This window comes from Ahaetulla prasina, chromosome 7, assembly GCF_028640845.1.
Source record: "Ahaetulla prasina isolate Xishuangbanna chromosome 7, ASM2864084v1, whole genome shotgun sequence".
Lineage (NCBI taxonomy): Eukaryota > Metazoa > Chordata > Lepidosauria > Squamata > Colubridae > Ahaetulla > Ahaetulla prasina.
In genome coordinates, this window is record NC_080545.1 from 19,003,436 (window position 1) to 19,021,428 (window position 17,993).

Consider the following 17,993-nt stretch of genomic DNA (forward strand, 5'->3'; position numbering starts at 1 on the left):
TAACTGCAGCCTCTGGGTGCACCTCAAGGGGAGCCCCATGTAAAAAGTAAAGAGTATTTGGGCATTAGGATGCAAAAAATCCTGATCAAATAAAAATAAAATAAAAAAGCGAGCTCAGCCTAGCTACTATTCTAGTTTTCATCCAAAGGAGAGGAAAAAAAAAACATTAAAAAAGGAAGATGGATGGATTAGTTCTATTAGTTTATTTTGAAAATGGCTGCTATGAGTCATCTTTAAAAATGTTTTCAACGTCAGTGTCTTAAGAAAATCTTCAAATGCTGCTTGAATTCTAGGGCGAAAGCCCTTGGCAAGAGAAGAAAATCAAGTCGGCCAAGAAAAAGCTACTGACAATCTTCACTGGAAACAGGCCATTGAAAAAGATATCTAAGAGGAAAGGAAAATTTTAGGCATTTCCCCTTGATTTCCACTCACTGCTAAGCCTGGAAAGGAGAGAGAAAAAGATGCTCAGAACAAGGGGGGAAGAGGGGCTGGGGCTCTTATAGAAGGCCATGGTGCCCTCTCCATTTAAGAATGAAGCAAAGAGACCTTGCTTCATTTGGCAATGCTCTAGTGCACATCCTTGTGGCTTCTCTAGCTGCATTAGTCAAGCTTCGGAGAGCACTGTTGGTGTTCCTGCTGTACTGCCTCCTTTGGCACTACTCATCAAGATTTAGTGAGCAATGCTGGAGAGCATATCAGATACATCCTCAACTATGTAAGTGGAGGAGGCCACACTTGGAATTCTGCATTCAGTTTTGGTCGCCACGATGTAAAAAAAGATGTTGAGACTCTAGAAAGAGTGCAGAGAAGAGCAACAAAGATGATTAGGGGATTGGAGGCTAAAACATATGAAGAACGGTTGCAGGAACTGGCTATGTCTAGTTTGATGAAAAGAAGGACTAGGGGTGACATATAGCAGTGTTCCAATATCTCAGGGGCTGCACAAAGAAGAGGGAGTCAAGCTATTCTCCAAAGCACCTGAAGGCAGGACAAGAAGCAATGGGTGGAAACTAATCAAGGAAAGAAGCAACTTAGAACTAAGGAGAAATTTCCTGACATTTAGAACAATTAATCAGTGGAACAACTTGCCTGCAGAAATTGTGAATGCTCCAACACTGGAAGTTTTTAAGAACCCTTTGTCTGAAGTGGTGTAGGGTTTCCTGCCTAAGCAGGGGTTTGGAGTAAAAGACCTCCAAGGTCCCTTCCAACTCTGTTATTCTGTTCTATTCTATTCTGTTCTGTTCTGTTCTGTTCTGTTCTGTTCTGTTCTGTCCTCCAGAAGCCAGAAGAGGCTTTTGTAACAATTCATTGCCTCCTCAGAAACCCCTCATGGTTTTGACAAGTGACAGGGAAAAGCTGAAAGGCAATGCAAAGGGCTTTATCAAAAGAAAATTATATTGTTTGGTAGCTTTGACAAAGATTATCAAATCATTATGATGTGCAGATTTCTTCATTTTTTTTTCACCAAGAAGACAGGCAAATGAGTAATATTGGAGTTATTTCTTTCAGTCTATGAGTTGGCAGAAAAGTATGCTGGCATACTTTTCACTGCGCTCTGTTCACTTCCAGAATAACAAACCCAGCAGTGGTATTGTCTTATTGTTTCAGTGTTAGAGGATTTACAAGCAGTGAGTAACTTAATATCTGGCTGCCTTTCCTGGTCTTCTCAGCATCCATAGCTATGGAAAAAACCAACAACTAACAATCAGTTTCCCTCACATATGGCTGAACAGGCAAATTTAGGTGGCTATTTAGCAATAGCACGTAGACTTAGATACCGCTTCACAGTGCTTTATAGTTCTCTCTAAGCGGTTTACAGAGTCAGCCTATCTCCCCCAACAAACTGGGTCCTCATTTTACCGAACTCAGAAGAATGGAAGGCTGAATTAACCTTGAGCTGGTGAGATTCGAACCACCAAATTGCTGGCAGCTGGCAATCAGTAGAAGTAGCCTGCAGTACTGCATTCTAACCACTGTGCCACCATACCTCATTTACATAGAACATAGAATATAGAACATAGAATATAGAACATAGAAAATATATATATATATAAAAATATATATATATATATATATATATATATATATATATATATATATATATGCGTAAAATTGGAAGTGTCTTGGCGGCGTTTCGACAAAGTCTCATTCGTCATCTTCAGGCTTCAGCTTCGTGCTTCTGGAAGCAAAGCTGAAGCCTGAAGATGACGAATGAGACTTCGTCGAAATGTCGCCAAGACACTTCCAATTTTACGCGGGAGAAAACCCGAATAACCAAAGACCTACATACAAACACCTGCGAAAACCTCAGAAAACACACACACACACATAATATTATATTATATTATAATATAATATAACATAGAATGTAATATAGAATATAACATAGAACATAGAATATAGAACATAGAATATATACATAGAACATAGAATAACAGAGTTGGAAAGGACCTTAGAGGCCTTCTAGTCCAATCCCTCCCCTTCATGGATTACTGCCTTGTCATGATGAAGGGGCTTGTGTAGCTCAATGAAGCTATGAGCTATGCAATGAAGCTATGAGCTATGCAATGCAGGGCCACCCAAGATGGACAGGTCACAGCAGAGAGTTCTGACAAAACATGATCCACTGGAGAAGAAAATGGCAACCCATTCCAGTATCTTTGCCATGAAAAGCCCATGGACAGTACCAAAAGGAAAAAAGATATGACGCCTGAAGAGGAGGCCCTCAGGTTGGAAGGTGTCCAATATGCTACTGGGGAAGAGCAGAGGGCTAGTACTAGTAACACCAGAAAGAGTGAAGCGACTGGGCCAAAGCTGAAAGGATGCTCCGCTGTGGATGCATCTAGTGGTGAAAGGAAAATCTGATGTTGTAAAGATTTTTTCTCTATAGGAACCTGGAATGTAAGATCCATGAATCAAGGCAGGGGTGAAATGCTACTGGTTTGGGCCGGTTCACTTGAACCGGCAGTAAAAAATGCTACAGGTTCACTGAACTGGTAGTAAAAAAGATGTAAAAAAAAAGTTCCAATGATCAGCTGAGTGACACGTGATCATTGGAACTTTTTTTTTTACTTTTTAAGCATTTTTTTACTACTGGTTCGTGCGAAAATTGCCAACATACGCTGGATCATGGAGAAAGCTAGGGTGTTCCAGAAAAACATCTACTTCTGCTTCATTGACTATGCTAAAGCCTTTGATTGTGTGGATCACAACAAATTATGGCAAGTTCTTAAAAAGATGAGAATATCAGACCATCTTATTTGTTTCTTGAAAAACCTATATATGGGTCAAGAAGCAACAGTGAGAATTGGACATGGAACCAGTGATTGGTTCACTGTCAAACTAGTTATTAAGTCTGCATTACTATTAATCTTCTCATTGTTCCCACCACCCATCTCCTCCCACTTATGACTGTATGACTGTAACCTTGTAGTTGGTATCCTTAAGATTTTTATTGACTGTTTCCTAATATGATTTGATTGGTTATTTGTTCCCTATGACTATCATTAAGTGTTGTACCTTAAGATTCTTGACAAATGTATCTTTTCTTTTATGTACACTGAGAGCATATGCACCAAGACAAATTCCTTGTGTGTCCAATCACACTTGGCTAATAAAAAAAATCTATTCTATTCTATTCTATTCTATTTATGAAGATCTAGCTATCGTACTATTGTACTATCTGAATAAGAGGTTAATGTGGGTTTCATGCTGTTTTTACAGAGCATTAAACCTGTGTCCTAAAAGATACAAACAACTGACAGATCACAGTCACATAGAAAAAACAAGATGAAGTCAAAGGCATCAATAATAAATGAGCTCCATTCTCATTGGAGAATTTAAAGTATATAATGGAATGGGCAGGATTAGTATCAAATGACTAAAGCAGCAGCTTTCAGAATTAGACTAGAAGAAGTCAAAAATCTCATAAGAAGAGATAAAAGGGTATGGTCACTCACACCAAACAGAAGCATATATGGCCCATGATCAGCAGAAGTCTTTTGCTATAGTTTTATTAAAATACTCTCTTGAAAATGTGGTTTGGTAACTATTTTTTTCATACTTTCCCCTGTCCTATTTGGGCACTCTTCAATCTTCCTCAGCTATATTTGGGGTACTAAACTCTCTAATTTTATCTGTGCAGACCTACTTCATCAATAATAGAAACACATGAGCTGTGATTGGTGTTAAATTCAGAGAAGTTGAAACAACATGCATCTGACTTTAGGAATTTGCCAACATGGTGCAGTAGCTTGAAGAAATTCCTGTCCAAAGATCCATCCATCTATCCATGACTCTTGGCTCTGAAAGTTAAACAAATCTTTTAGAAAGCAAGCCATGAAATGGAATAGCTGAGTACACATGGAACATGAATTGTCACATCCTGCTTTTGGTGGGGAAGTGCTAGACTGGTTCAGTACAATAGTGGAATTAGGTTACTTTTTCTGAACTTGGAACTAAATGAGCTTTTCCAGCTGTTTTGCCCTAAAATACTCAGAATCTACATCTTCATCTGTTCCTCATCATTGACCATGTGGCTGAAAGAACCATAATCAGATACATCAGGAAGAGCTCTGAAGCATGATTTGCAGTTCTTGGTCCCAGTGTTTTTATATAAGGAATTAAATTTAATTGCTCATTTTGGGCGCCACATTCTGAATTATCATGTGGGATTTTATTTCAAATTACTTTTATTCTTTTTCTTGAGATCTTAAGCTGGACCCTGCTCAGCATGACTGGGCTCATAAAACTGAAACTTTTAACCTTGAACACAAGAGTGGGTTGATTGTTGATTAAACTAATCAACTGGAACGTTAAATTTTTCAACCGAAACAAAGAATTATTATTTTTTCAGTAAGTTGAAGAAGTATAAATAGAAATGCTACTTTGTACTGTTAAACAAACATAAATAAGAATAACAACAGAAAACCCATTCTTGTTTTATATTTCCATTTTTTCCCATTTATTATATAACAAAGAGATTTCCATCCCCGTAAATCTGATTTAGTTGCTATAGCATTAGGAACACTTCTGATGCAATAGCTAGGAATGGGTTACCTATCACATAGCATATTTTAGTCAATATCTAATGTTATTTTAAATCTCTGGACAACATTGCATAGATCCATCAATCATTTTTAATTTGTTCATAGACCAGCAAATGAAATAAGAAAATCACAATTAATTAGGATAAGAAAGAAAACATTAATCGTTGTTGTTAGTTGCAAAGTCATGTCCAACCCATCGTGACCCCATGGACAATGTTCCTCCAGGCTTTCCTGTCCTCTACCATCCTCTGGAGTCCATTTAAGCTCACGCCAACTGCTTCAGTGACTCCATCCAGCCATCTCATTCTCTGTCGTCCTCTTCTTCTTTTGCCCTCAATCTTTCCCAGCATTAGGTTCTTCTCCAGTGAGTCCTTCCTTCTCATTAGGTGGCCAAAGTATTTCAGTTCATCTTCAGGATCTGGCCTTCTAAAGAGCAGTCAGGGTTGATCTCCTCTAGGACTGACCGGTTTGATCACCTTGAAGTCCAAGGGACTTGCACAGTGATGGGTTGCCCCCGGTTCGGACCGGTTCAGACCGGTTCGCAAGAAACTGGCAGGAGGCACCGCCTATTGACCCGGACGTCATCATAGGTGATCTGCACATTCACAGAAGTGTGCGCGGGCACGATGCAAACCAGTAGTAAAGGTAAGTAGAACCCACCCCTGGACTTGCAGGAGTCTTCTCCAGCACCATAGTTCAAAGGCCTCAATACTTTGGTGTTCAGTCTTTCTTATGGTTCAACTTTCACAGCCATACAATGCAACTGGGAAAACCATAGCCTTGACTATACACACTTTTGTTGAGCAATTTTTAGAACAATTAATTTAAGAAAGGCTAGAAGAGATTCAACATCACACTGTACAAATCATAAAACTGTACTTACATAGAGCTATTTTGTACATTTGTTCTAGTGCAGGCATTTTAATGTATTGTTTTTTTCTTCAAATACACTTGTCTGCAAGGAATATCCCCAAATATAAAGATATTTTACATATTATTTGCCTGTGCATCCTTATGTGCATAGTCTTAATATACAGTAATACATTTATTTGTTCAATGAATATCCTACCTTTTAAGCAGCTCAAGTTGGCATTCATAGTTCTTTCTTCTCCTCCCATTTTGCCCCACAGCATCTACCTTGTAGACTAGTTGGATTGAGGATGACTAGCCCAAAATCACTCACCGAGTTTCCATGGCTGAAGGGGAGTAGAATCTGGGTCTCCACATGCCAGTCCAACTGTTTAACCATTGGATCATCTTACCTCTCATAAGCATATGCCATGTGTTTTATTTATTTAAAGTCAGTGCATAGCATCATAGACTCTACAGGTGCAGTAGGACCACAAATTCCAAAGCTGTCAATCTGGAAGGAGGTTGCAGGTCAACTATTATATCAGGGTCCTGCTGGGCAGTATTTCCTAGAAACATGCTTAAGATTCTGTGTGTGTGTGTGTGTGTGTATTGATTGCCATGAACTTCGGTAACAAGATCATCCCAGCCTTCAATAAACTAAGTAAGTAAGTAATTGTAGAGAATCCAGTTCCTGAATAAGAAGCTAGTGTCTGGAAGGACTAAATTGCCACCATATCTGGGAGTAATTTGACACTCTTGGTCAGTGTTTCTCAACTTCAGCAATTTTAAAATATGTGAAATTCAACTCCCATAATCTCCCAGGCAGATGCTTCACAATGGGGCTGCACGTTGTCGTCTGTCATAACGAAAAATATTTTGGGTTATGGGGCAGGAGAAGAGAGAGGTAGTACAAGGAAACATTTGTGTGTCCTTTCAATGAGGTCTTTGTGGAATGGACAAGTAGTATCTACATATGAGAAAAGTAGACATTCTTCTGATATCATTGGACTTCTTCTTCAATCCAAATTGTCCTTGTTTACAAAAACAACAAATACATTAGATCTTGTAATTAACTAAATCTATTAAACAATAAAGGTAAAGGTTCCCCTCGCACATATGTGGTAGTCATTCCCGACTCTAGGGGGGTTCATCTCCGTTTCAAAGCCGAAGAGCCAGTGCTGTCCGAAGACATCTCCATGGTCATGTGGCCAGCTTGACTAAACACCAAAGGCGCACAGAACACTGTTACCTTCCCACCTACTTTTCTACTTGCATTTTTTACATGCTTTCAAACTGCTAGGTTGGCAGAAGCTGGGAGCTCACCCCATTATACAGCACTAGGAATTTCAACCTCTGAACTGCCGACCTTTCGATCAACAAGCTCAGCATCTTAGCCTCTGAGCCACCGCGTCCAATACACAACATCAAACAATAAAACAATACACAAAAATAAAAAACCAAGGAATTTTGTCATTTCAGCTAGAAGCCACAAATCTTGAAGCACAGGAGTTTGGTTCTATTTAAGAGCCAAACAAGAAGGTCTAAAAGCTAAGATTTAAAGACCATCATTCAATTTTTAAAGGAAGGAAGGAAGGGAGAGAGTGAGAGAGTGAGAGAGAGTGTTAAAGCTGTGAAGACTGAGGTACTGAAAGAATCTCAATCTCAAATCTCTGTCTTAAAAAAAACAACCCACCAGGCGTACCTTCCATCTCTTCTGCTGAACTTTCTTCGCTTATTTGGAGCCCGACTGGAACAGGAGGAGGAGGAGGATAGATTTTAATGTTTGCGTTTGAATCAAAGATAACCACTGTTCTATTTGCTGCATTATAATTTGTGAGCCCCTGTACTTGTCAATCCTGTTCAAGTTGGAGAAATTAGAGTTACTCTCTTCTATAATGCATATGAATTAGTGTTTGATATGGGTGACCTCACAGAAAATTTTTCAATTCACGTGGATTGGAAAGGATAGATTCAATTAAGCTATGAAAAGCTTATGCTAACTTCTTATTTGGTCCATGGTATTAAACAATTGGCTACTGCATGTAAATGCCTGAAGTGCTTAAGAGTGTCAGCCAGTTGTGAGTCAGGTTTAGTGAAAGTGGAAATGGATAGCATCTTATGATAACATATGTTCACATACCTTCACTACCAGTTCACAAATGTGAGCGCGCACGCACAAGCGCTTGCTTCGCTCACATGGCTTAGGGCCCGGGTACTTACGGGACCGCCTGCTGTTACCTTATGCCTCCCACCGACCCATATGCTCTCACAGAGAGGATCTTCTCAGGGTGCCGTCCGCCAAGCAATGTCGGCTGGCGGCCCCCAGGGGAAGGGCCTTCTCTGTTGGAGCACCTACCCTCTGGAACGAACTTTCCCCCGGTTTGCGCCAACTATCTGACCTTCAGACCTTTCGCCAGGAATTAAAAACTTATTTATTTATCCAAGCGGGACTGGCTTGATTTTTAAATTTTTCAAATTTTTAATTTTTAGTAATTTTATATGGGGTATTTTAGGCTGGGTCAATTTGACAGTTTTAATTTGGCCATTATTGAATATGTATTTTAATTGATATTTTAATTTTGTATATTTAACTGTTTTAACCTTGGCTGTACACCGCCCTGAGTCCTTCGGGAGAAGGGCGGTATAAAAATTTAAATAAATAAATAAATAAATAAATAATGTGCCACCTCTACACATGCCAGGGCCTTCCGCATTATGCACAGATCATCAAAAACAGGATATGATAATGTCCAGGCAGGTGGGTGGAGCCTCCCACAGCCGCTGCTACCTGTTCGCCCGAGCCAGGTAGAACTGGCTGAATTCTACCACTGCGTACATTGCATAAAATGGTAATTTCCCATCAAAATTCAAGTATATCCTGTCCTGAATTCATGGCAGATTCTGCAGTTTATTTATTCATGTCCTGTTACTGCTAGATAAATCTGATAATTTAGCAATCTATCATGTGTTTGTTTTGGAAATTTCCAGTCCTTTCCATCCCATTTATCAAAAAAAAAAGGGACACAATTTAGAAAATTTATAACAACAACAACAACAAAAATCCCAGCCCACCATATAACGCTATGCCCATCATATATGGTTGTACAGTATTTCTAATGTCCTTTTAGACCACATTGTGAAAAAACAGGGCAAAGCAGAAACACAGCCCAGGATCGCTTATTTCAATCAAACATTTTTTTTTTAATATTATGGGCATGCAAGATTTTCTTTGCTTTGGCATTAGAATTCAATTTGAATTTACTGGTCAAAGTTTAGTTTGTTTTACATTCCATTATTTACAACTGTTTGGTTCATTTGCATTTCTTTCATTTTAGTACTCAGGGGTTTGTTTTTTCATGGCTTTGTTATTTTTTTTAAAAAACCCTCTGGTAGCGATTGTGGATATGGCAATGCCATATGCATCACCGCTCAGATCTGATGGCCACAAAGTTATTTTTCCCCAGTTTGCAAAGCTGTCTCATTCTAGTGCATCTGCTTACCCCCAGTGGTGATAATCAGTGGCAAATGCCATTTTTCAAAGTTGCTGTCATCCATCCTCGATAGGGCCTTGTTTTAGCTGCATAAATGATTCCGATTACAAAAATCTACTTTCCTGGGCTACAGAACTGTAGACACGCTTTTCTTTATTGCGAAGTTTTATGTAGAAGATGAAAAGGCTTATGCATTATATTGATTTCCCCCCCCTCTTCCTTCCTTATCTATTACTCATGCAGCTGGCTTAAGTTTCATTTCCTTCAGAGGAACATGTTTTTGGTTTATCTTAACTAGTATCAGACTAACAGAAGCACTTTCATTTCTTTGACTGTTGGCACAGGTCAGCTGTAGGAGCTCTTATTATTGACTGAAACATTGACTAAAGTCCATAATTAAGACATGAGCTGTACCAGGCTGTATATCCAGTACCTTATTCCTATCTACATGGGGACAATTATAAGGCTCAATGTGAAACCAGAAGTTTTGTTAACCTGGAAAAGATTGGATTGATTGTTTTCTTAATAAAATATATCTTGCATTCTGTTTGCCACCTCTTGCGGCCATACTGGTTGTAATAAAGAAAAAAACAAGTTATACATTTCTACTAAGAAAGTTAGGAACTTTAGAGAGTTGAGTTACTATGAATTGTTCTAGACGGAAAAAAAAGTTTCTATCTTGAGAAATAAATCTGCACCAAAAATACTGGCTGCAGCAAAAGTACAAAATTCACAAAATATGATTAACTAAAATATTCAACTCTAGAAGGGGCAAGCTTTGTGAATGCATTGAAGTTTGTCAAAGGTACTCTGGATTATAAATGCCGTAACATATTTACTGACTCAAGATTTGATGTGTATTCTTTTAGAGAAAATCATGGCATTTTTTTTTAGCAAATATTATCGACCGAGTAACTAAAACGTATGCAAAATATGATCTAAAACCGGATTAAAATGGGTCTCAATAATCCACTTCCTTCAAGAGTATTTGAAGGTTGACAGTAATTAAAATTACTATGAACAGTGGTGAAATCCAATTTGTTTTACTAACGGTTCTGAGGGCGTGGCTTGTTGGGCATTGTGTGGCTTGGTGGGCATGGCTTGGTGGGTGGGTGTTCTGTCCTCCTTGCCTCCATCCGAACGATGGCTTAATTAGCCGGCTCTTATCAGCTCTGGCAGCAAAAGAGCCAGCGTCTGCCAAGAGCCCTCGTTGGCTGCCAAGGCGCTGGTGAGTCACAACCTTCAGCTCTAGTCAATCCGTGGATTTGCCTGATTCAAAGAGACACACCAGCTCTTGCTGCCTTTTATATCCTGTGGGGTGTGGCTCCATGACTCAGCACTTCCTAGGCCTGCCCCTCCCCTGCTTCTGTTGTTCTCTTCTCTCCTGCCTACGAAACCTGGGATTGAGCCAAGCCTGATTGCTGTCAGCTGGGTCTGCAGGTGTGGCCTGGAGGGGGGGAAGAGTCAGGAGAAGGAGGCCTCATTATCTCTTTCACTTGGCCTGCTTCTGGCTCCTGGACCTAATCCAGGGAGGCCGGTGCTTCCAAAATCCTGATGGCCCTTCCCCCTCACTGTCCAAATCACTTTCTGGCAGCAGGCCCGGCTCTGAGTCACTTTCTGGCAGCAGACCCGGCTCCAAGGCACTTTCGGGCATGGGGCCAGGTTCGGGGGCGGGAGCCACAACACTGTGGCAGGGGAAGGATACTGCAAAATCTCCAATCCCACCCCACTCCAGGGGAAAGATACTGCAAAGTCTCCATTCCCACTCCACTCTGGGGCCAGCCAGAGATGGTATTTGCTGGTTCTCCGAACTACTCAAAATTTCCACTACCAGTTCTCAGATCTTCTCAAAATTTCCGCTACCGGTTCTCCAGAACCTGTGAGAACCTGCTGGATTTCACCCCTGACTATGATGGATAAAGAATACAGACATTTGTCCAAATTTCTTCACATATCTTGTCCACATACTCTGAAATGTTTGAGAGAATTAAAATATCACAATGGGAAAGCAAGACTCACTGCAACACACCAAGAAAGCCACAACACCAAGCAAGCCACAACATCAGACTGGTCCTATTTTCGGATGGTCAAGCCTGCAGTTCAACTGCCCCAATGTGCCATTTTCTTTCCCTTTTTTCTCCCCAATTTTTAAATATATTAGAACAACATCTACATCATAATCTTAGAATAGAACAGAATAACAGAGTGTGAAGGGACCTTGGACAGGGGTGAAATCCAGTGGTTCTGACAGGTTCTGGAGAACTAGTAGCGGAAATTTTGAGTAGTTCAGAGAACCGGCAAATACTATCTCTGGCTGGTCCCAGAGTGGGGTGGGAATGGAGATTTTGCAGTATCCTTCCCTGGAATGGGATGGGAATGGAGATTTTGCAGTATCCTTCCCTGGAATGGGATGGGAATGGAGATTTTGCAGTATCCTTCTCTAGAGTGCGGTGGGAATGGGGATTTTGCAGTATTTTTCCCCTGCCATGCCCACCAAGCCATGCCCACAGAACCGGTAATAAAAAAAAATTGGATTTCACCACTAACCTTGGAGGTCTTCTAGCCTTCTTGGAAGAATTTACAGGCAGAAAATATACATATAGCTTCTTGTTCCTGGATATAATAAAGAGTGAGTGTGACATTTGCAATTTTGTATGAGTTCCTTTAATCAATGGATTTTTTTTTTCCAGCATTGTAGAAATAAGAGGTGGCAGTTCTGAGGTGAATAGCATGGTGCTCTCTATAAATAGATTATGGGGTTTTGGCTCGTATCTTGGCACTTTGGTAATAGTAACAAAATCACTAATTATAATAAATTGCTGAATTCAATTCCATAACCCTCATTGTAGGTTTATTATAATAGCTAATGATAACTTTGCTTAACAACTGTGGGTGGGGGGGAAGAGAGCTTTCAGAGTAATGTTTAACCTTTTAAGAGCTTGTTGGAGCAATTTGCAAGGGTGTTTGACTTTCAAATACAGCTCTTATTAAAAAGTAGTAGAAATGGAACAGATGCTTGCTATTGATTTACTAATTCAAATCTGAGGCTTAAATGAAAATCTTGGAGAGGCAAAAAAAGAAGTAAAATAGGACAGAATGACGACAGTCTAGGAATGGACTAAGCTGGAAAGATAATTAGATTTTGCTGCTTTAATGACTAAAAATGCGACAGTGAATTGGTAATTTGGGCTTTGTGGGCAATCCATTGTAATTTCCACATTCCTTTCAATAGGCTTCTAGATCAATCTCTTCTCCTAGGTACTTTTCAGAATTATTGCTTTGTAGTACCCTTGACCTGTGTTTTTCCACCCAAGTACATTTAAGATGTATAAACTGCAACTCCCAGAATTCCTCAGCCACTTTGAGTCTGTATATTTCATAGGTGCTCAGGTTGAGAAACCCTGCCTAGGAGCTTTCTGGTTCACCTTTTTGAAGATTGGGACAGTTGTCCTCTCCCAGTCATCTGGCATTCCACCATTTTGGAAACACAGTAATGGCTTTTTCTTACTGACTTGGACCAGGGGTCTCCAACCTTGGCCGCTTTAAAACTTGTGGACTTCAAGTCCCAGAATTCTGGGAGTTGAAGTCCACAAGTCTTAAAGCGGCCAAGGTTGGAGACCCTTGATTTGGATGGTCCACTTTGGAACCTTTCTTGAAAGTGAGTGCAGATGATAGCTTTCATCCTCTTCTACATTTCTTATTTTGCCCTAGAGCAGGAGCTCTCAATCTTATCAATTTTAAGACACGTTGTTCTGTCTCCTTCCCCACTTCAGACCCACGAGTTGGCCTTCAGCCAGTGGATTCACGGCTTTTATCAGTCCTGGCAGAGAAATTGCAGCTGCCTGCCAAAGTTCAAACAAATGACTCACGTAGCAAGACTTTCAGCTCTTTTTGAAATGGTTCAGCTAAACTTTTGCTTCCCGTGGAGTGAGAGCAGTCCCAAAGTTCCTAATATATTTTGTGGGGTGGGGCTCCTGCCCCACCCTTCCTTTTGATGACGCTGCCACTCTAATCTTCTGAAGTGCGGGTCAAGCCAAGCTTGATTATTATCAGCTGGGTCTGAAGGCATAGCCTGGGGAAGGGAGAAATCAGGGGATGACGGCCTCATTACATCCTCCGACTGGTCTGGTTCTGGCTCCTGGAGCTGAGCCAAAGGAATCAGTGCTCCCGAGATAAGCCTTACCGGCCCTTCCACCTCACTTTCGGAGTCACTTTCGGGCATGGGGCCAGGTTCGGGGGCTGGAGTCACAACATGCCCAATCAGCAAGTCCACATGTCTTAAAGTTGCCAAGATTGCAAACCCCTGCCCTAGAGTGCTTCCATATTGTTGCATATGGATGTCCCTTACACAAGGAAGCAAGAGCCACTGATTGGTCCAATTGCTGGCAAGATGCTGGCAGAAAATTAAGACCTGCCAATTGGTCTGTGCACTGACAGCTGAGTATAGAAGAGCTGTCAGTGCCTCAGACGGCACTCACTCTAGCCTAGCCGTAAGCAAACAGAGCGAGTCACAGTTAGCACAATAAACGGTTTTAACTGTTTCTCTGCCTGGCCTCCTTTCTTCCACCTTGTTCCGCAAACAGAACACATATGACCTCAGCTTTCACTCTATTTCCAACCACCGAACCTTCAAACCAGTGGTGAAATGTAAAATTTGTTGTTACTGGTTCTGTGGGTGTGGCCTGTGGGCGTGGCTTGGAGGGGGTGTCATGTGACTAGGTGGGCATGGCCAACTTTTTTTTTTTAAAAAAATTAAAGCATTTTTTTACTACCTACTCACCCGAACCGGTAGTAAAAAAAAATGCTTTAAAAAAGTAAAAAAAATTGGTTCCGACGATCGTGTGGCACAGCTGTGATTGTTGGAACCTTTTTTTTTTTTACTTTTTTAAAGCATTTTTTTACTACTAATTTGCCCAAACTGGTAGTTTTTAGCACTACCGGTTCGTTCGAACTGGAGCAAACCGGTAGCATTTCACCCCTGCTTCAAACCCGTTTAAAATAATTATCTTCACTAACAGGTGGCGAATACCATGAGCAAATGGTTTTCCTTCCAGCTGATCCATTTCAGAATTTTTTAAAAAAATGGGATTCAAAGGGTAAACCATAGCTTGAGTCACCATAGCTCCTAGAAAAAAAGGGGCTTCACCCCCCACTTAATATTAAAAAGGAAAATAAATTGCTAGCCTTTCTTTACACGTATATGCTGTGCCTGTCTGTCTGACCCTTTGCAGAAAGGAAAAAAAGAGCAGCTGCTATATGGAAAAGCCACAAGCAGGATTCCTTTGATTTGATTAAAATGCCTTTCTGAGTTGTGATCTGGAAGAACAGCATGGCTGTGCTTTTATGTCCAACTGCTTTTCATAAAAGCTGTAACCATGACTGAACCCAGAGGCTAGAAGATGGAGTGAGGGACAGGGTTATTTGTTTTTCCTTTGGAGCAACTAGTTGTCTTTCAACTAACGTTCCCTCTTATGTTTACATGCTAAAGGGCCTTGTTTAACTGTATGTGTTTTTACATTTCTGCCTCCCCTCCTTGTACATTTTGCCCAAGGTAAGACAGGGTGAAAACCTCCCTATCATTCTTCTCTTCTTCCTACTCTGCGAAATGTAGGGTCTACTCTCAACTTACACATTTTACAATAAATAACTCTTGGTGAGTTGGGTGGGGATATATCAGTTATTGTCAGAAATTCAGGAGGAAAAATATCTCTCCCAGCTGGTGTATCAAAGAGGGTTATAGATGTGGGTACATGTGCACACATACACACACACACACACACACACACACACACATACACACACACACACACATATACACACACAAACATATATATATATACACACACACACACACATACATACACACACACACACACACACAAACACACACACACATATATATACATACACACACATACATACACATACACACACACACACACACACACACACACATATATGTGTAGGTCTTGGCATTTTCGGGTCTTTTCCCATGTAAGGTTGACAGTATCTTGGCGATGTTTCGACGAGGTCTCACTCATCATTTTCAGGCTGGTGTCTTTGTGCTTCGTGCTCAAGAAGCACAAAGCCGAAGGCACCAGCCTGAAGATGATGAGTGAAACCTTGTCAAAATGTCGCCAAGATACTCTCAACCGTACACGGGAAAAGATCCCAAAATGCCAAGATCTACATACCTATGAAAACCTACGAATATATATATATATATATATATATATATATATGTTTTCTGAGGTTTTCACGGGTGTTTGTATATAGGTCTTTGGTTGTTCGGGTTTTCTCCCGTGTAAAATTGGAAGTGTCTTGGCGACGTTTCGACGAAGTCTCATTCGTCATCTTCAGGCTTCAGCTTCGTGCTTCTGGGAGCAATGTGTGATCGCAGCTGTTTCTTCCTTTTAACTGCTAGTGGGGGTTTGAACTGATTGGGTGGGAGCTTGGCTGTGCTCTGATTGGATGGGGTTTTTTCTGTGCTCTGATTGGCTGGGGGTGTGTCCTGTGTTGGTGGGGGCTTGGTTGTGCTCAGTCTAATCTGTGCTGCATGGGGATTTGAGCTGGTGAGCTGCACTGCTGCTGTTTGGCTTCGTGTTCGTGCTACATCTTCGTAGTGGGTGTCAGTCTGCTGCATGTATGGATTGGAGGGGTTTGAAATGGCTAATGTTGCAGCTGCGGTCTGGCTTCTGGTCCTTGGTCGTGCTTCCTGATCAGTGTGGGTTTGGGTCTGCTTTCTGGGTGGATGTGTGGTGGTGACATCCTGTGTGGACCTCGTGAGTGTGGGTCTGGTGTCATTCCTCGTGTTAGGGACTCATTTGTCAATAAGGGCAGGTTTCCAAATGGCTGGTAGGCGGGAGGTATCATCTCGTTTGTTCATGCTGTGTGGGCGTTTTTTCTATCTCGATGGCTTCTCTGATTATTCTGTTGTTAAAGTGTTCAGTTTTGGCGATAGTTCTGGTCTTTTTAAAGTCAATATCGTGTCCTGTGGCTTTAAGGTGTTGGACCAGGAAGAAGTTGGTTCCTCTTTTTGAATGAGTTCTTGTGTTCTTCAATCGTGCACTTATTCTTCTGTTGGTTTGTCCAATGTATGTGGTGGGGCAGGCGGTGCATGGGATTTCATATACTCCTTGATTTTCTAACTCAATTTTGTCTTTGGGGTTTCTTAGGATGGTGGATATTTTTCGGTTTGTGCAGAATGCTGTCTTGATGTTGTGTTTGTGGAGGATCTTGCTGATTCTGTCTGTGGTGCCTTTTATATATGGGAGGAGGGCTGTGCCTTTTTCTTGTCCTCTGTCTTGGATTTTAGTGGGGGTTCTTTTGGATTAGTTTGGTAATCTTATTTCTCTGGAATCCATTGGATGTTAGTACGTTAGTGAGAGTGTGTAGTTCGGTTTTTAGGTGTTGTTCGTCAGCTAAGCGTTTTGTTCTGGAGATGAGTGTCTTGGCTACGGAATTGATCTGTGCTGGGTGGTGGTGTGAGAGTGCGTGCAGATAGCGGTTTGTGTGTGTTTTCTTTTGGTAGATGGTGTGTCCTAGGGAGCCATTGGGTTTCCTGTAGACTAAGACATCTAGGAAGGGAAGTTGGTTGTTAGCTTCTGTTTCCCTTCCTAGATGTCTTAGTCTACAGGAAACCCAATGGGATAATAGCATACAAAATTGGATCTAAGGTTAGCTGCTTTTAAATAAATATTTCATACTGGGAAGGTACAAAATGTATTTATTAAGGCGCATGGTACACAAAACCTGTCTTAGGGAAAGATTTAGAGGAAAACGAATAAGAATTCTCTAGCTATTAAAAAACAAAGTTGTGGTGGGATAATATGGGAAAAAGTTGCCACTGATGTAGCTCATAGATACTTTTTATATTTTTTTTAAAAAAGTTTTTTTTATTTTATAGACAAACATATATTTAAAACATCAGTAATCCCTTCCATATGACATCTTGATATTTTCTTCTTGGCTCCATCTTTTGTTGTTTCTTCTTTCTTCACTCCAATTTAAACTATTACCATTTTTCCAAAGATACATTATTATCATTTTCTTACATAATTATCCATTGCTCATTTATACCTTTCTTCTAACCAATGATAAAATTTATCCCATATTTTAAAATATTCTGAATCCTCTCTTTCTTTAAGCATTAAAGTTAATCTGTTCATTTCTGCACAGTCTAAATTTTTTCTAATAATTTCTCCTTCTCGGTGTATTTTCTCTGCTTTCCAATTTGCGCAAAAACAATTCTTGCTGCTCTAATTACATGTATAATCAAATAAATATTTTCTTTACTAATTTTCTCTGGTAGGATCCCCAATAAAAACAACTCTGGTTTTGAATTAATATGTTTGTTGGGTCATGTCCAGAAGCCAAAAATTATTGGGAGAAGATAGTTGGTTAGAAGATATTATTTATATTAACATGGATAGGAATGTTGTCTAAACACATTATATCCTCTCTATCCGGATCACTTTATTTTTACATGCATTCAGTTACAATCCGTTACATTAACAATGTTCTCTGTTTTTTTTAAAAGGCTGCCATTAAATTGTTTTCACACAGAACTTGGTTTAGCCTATATGCTATGCGTGCATCTTTC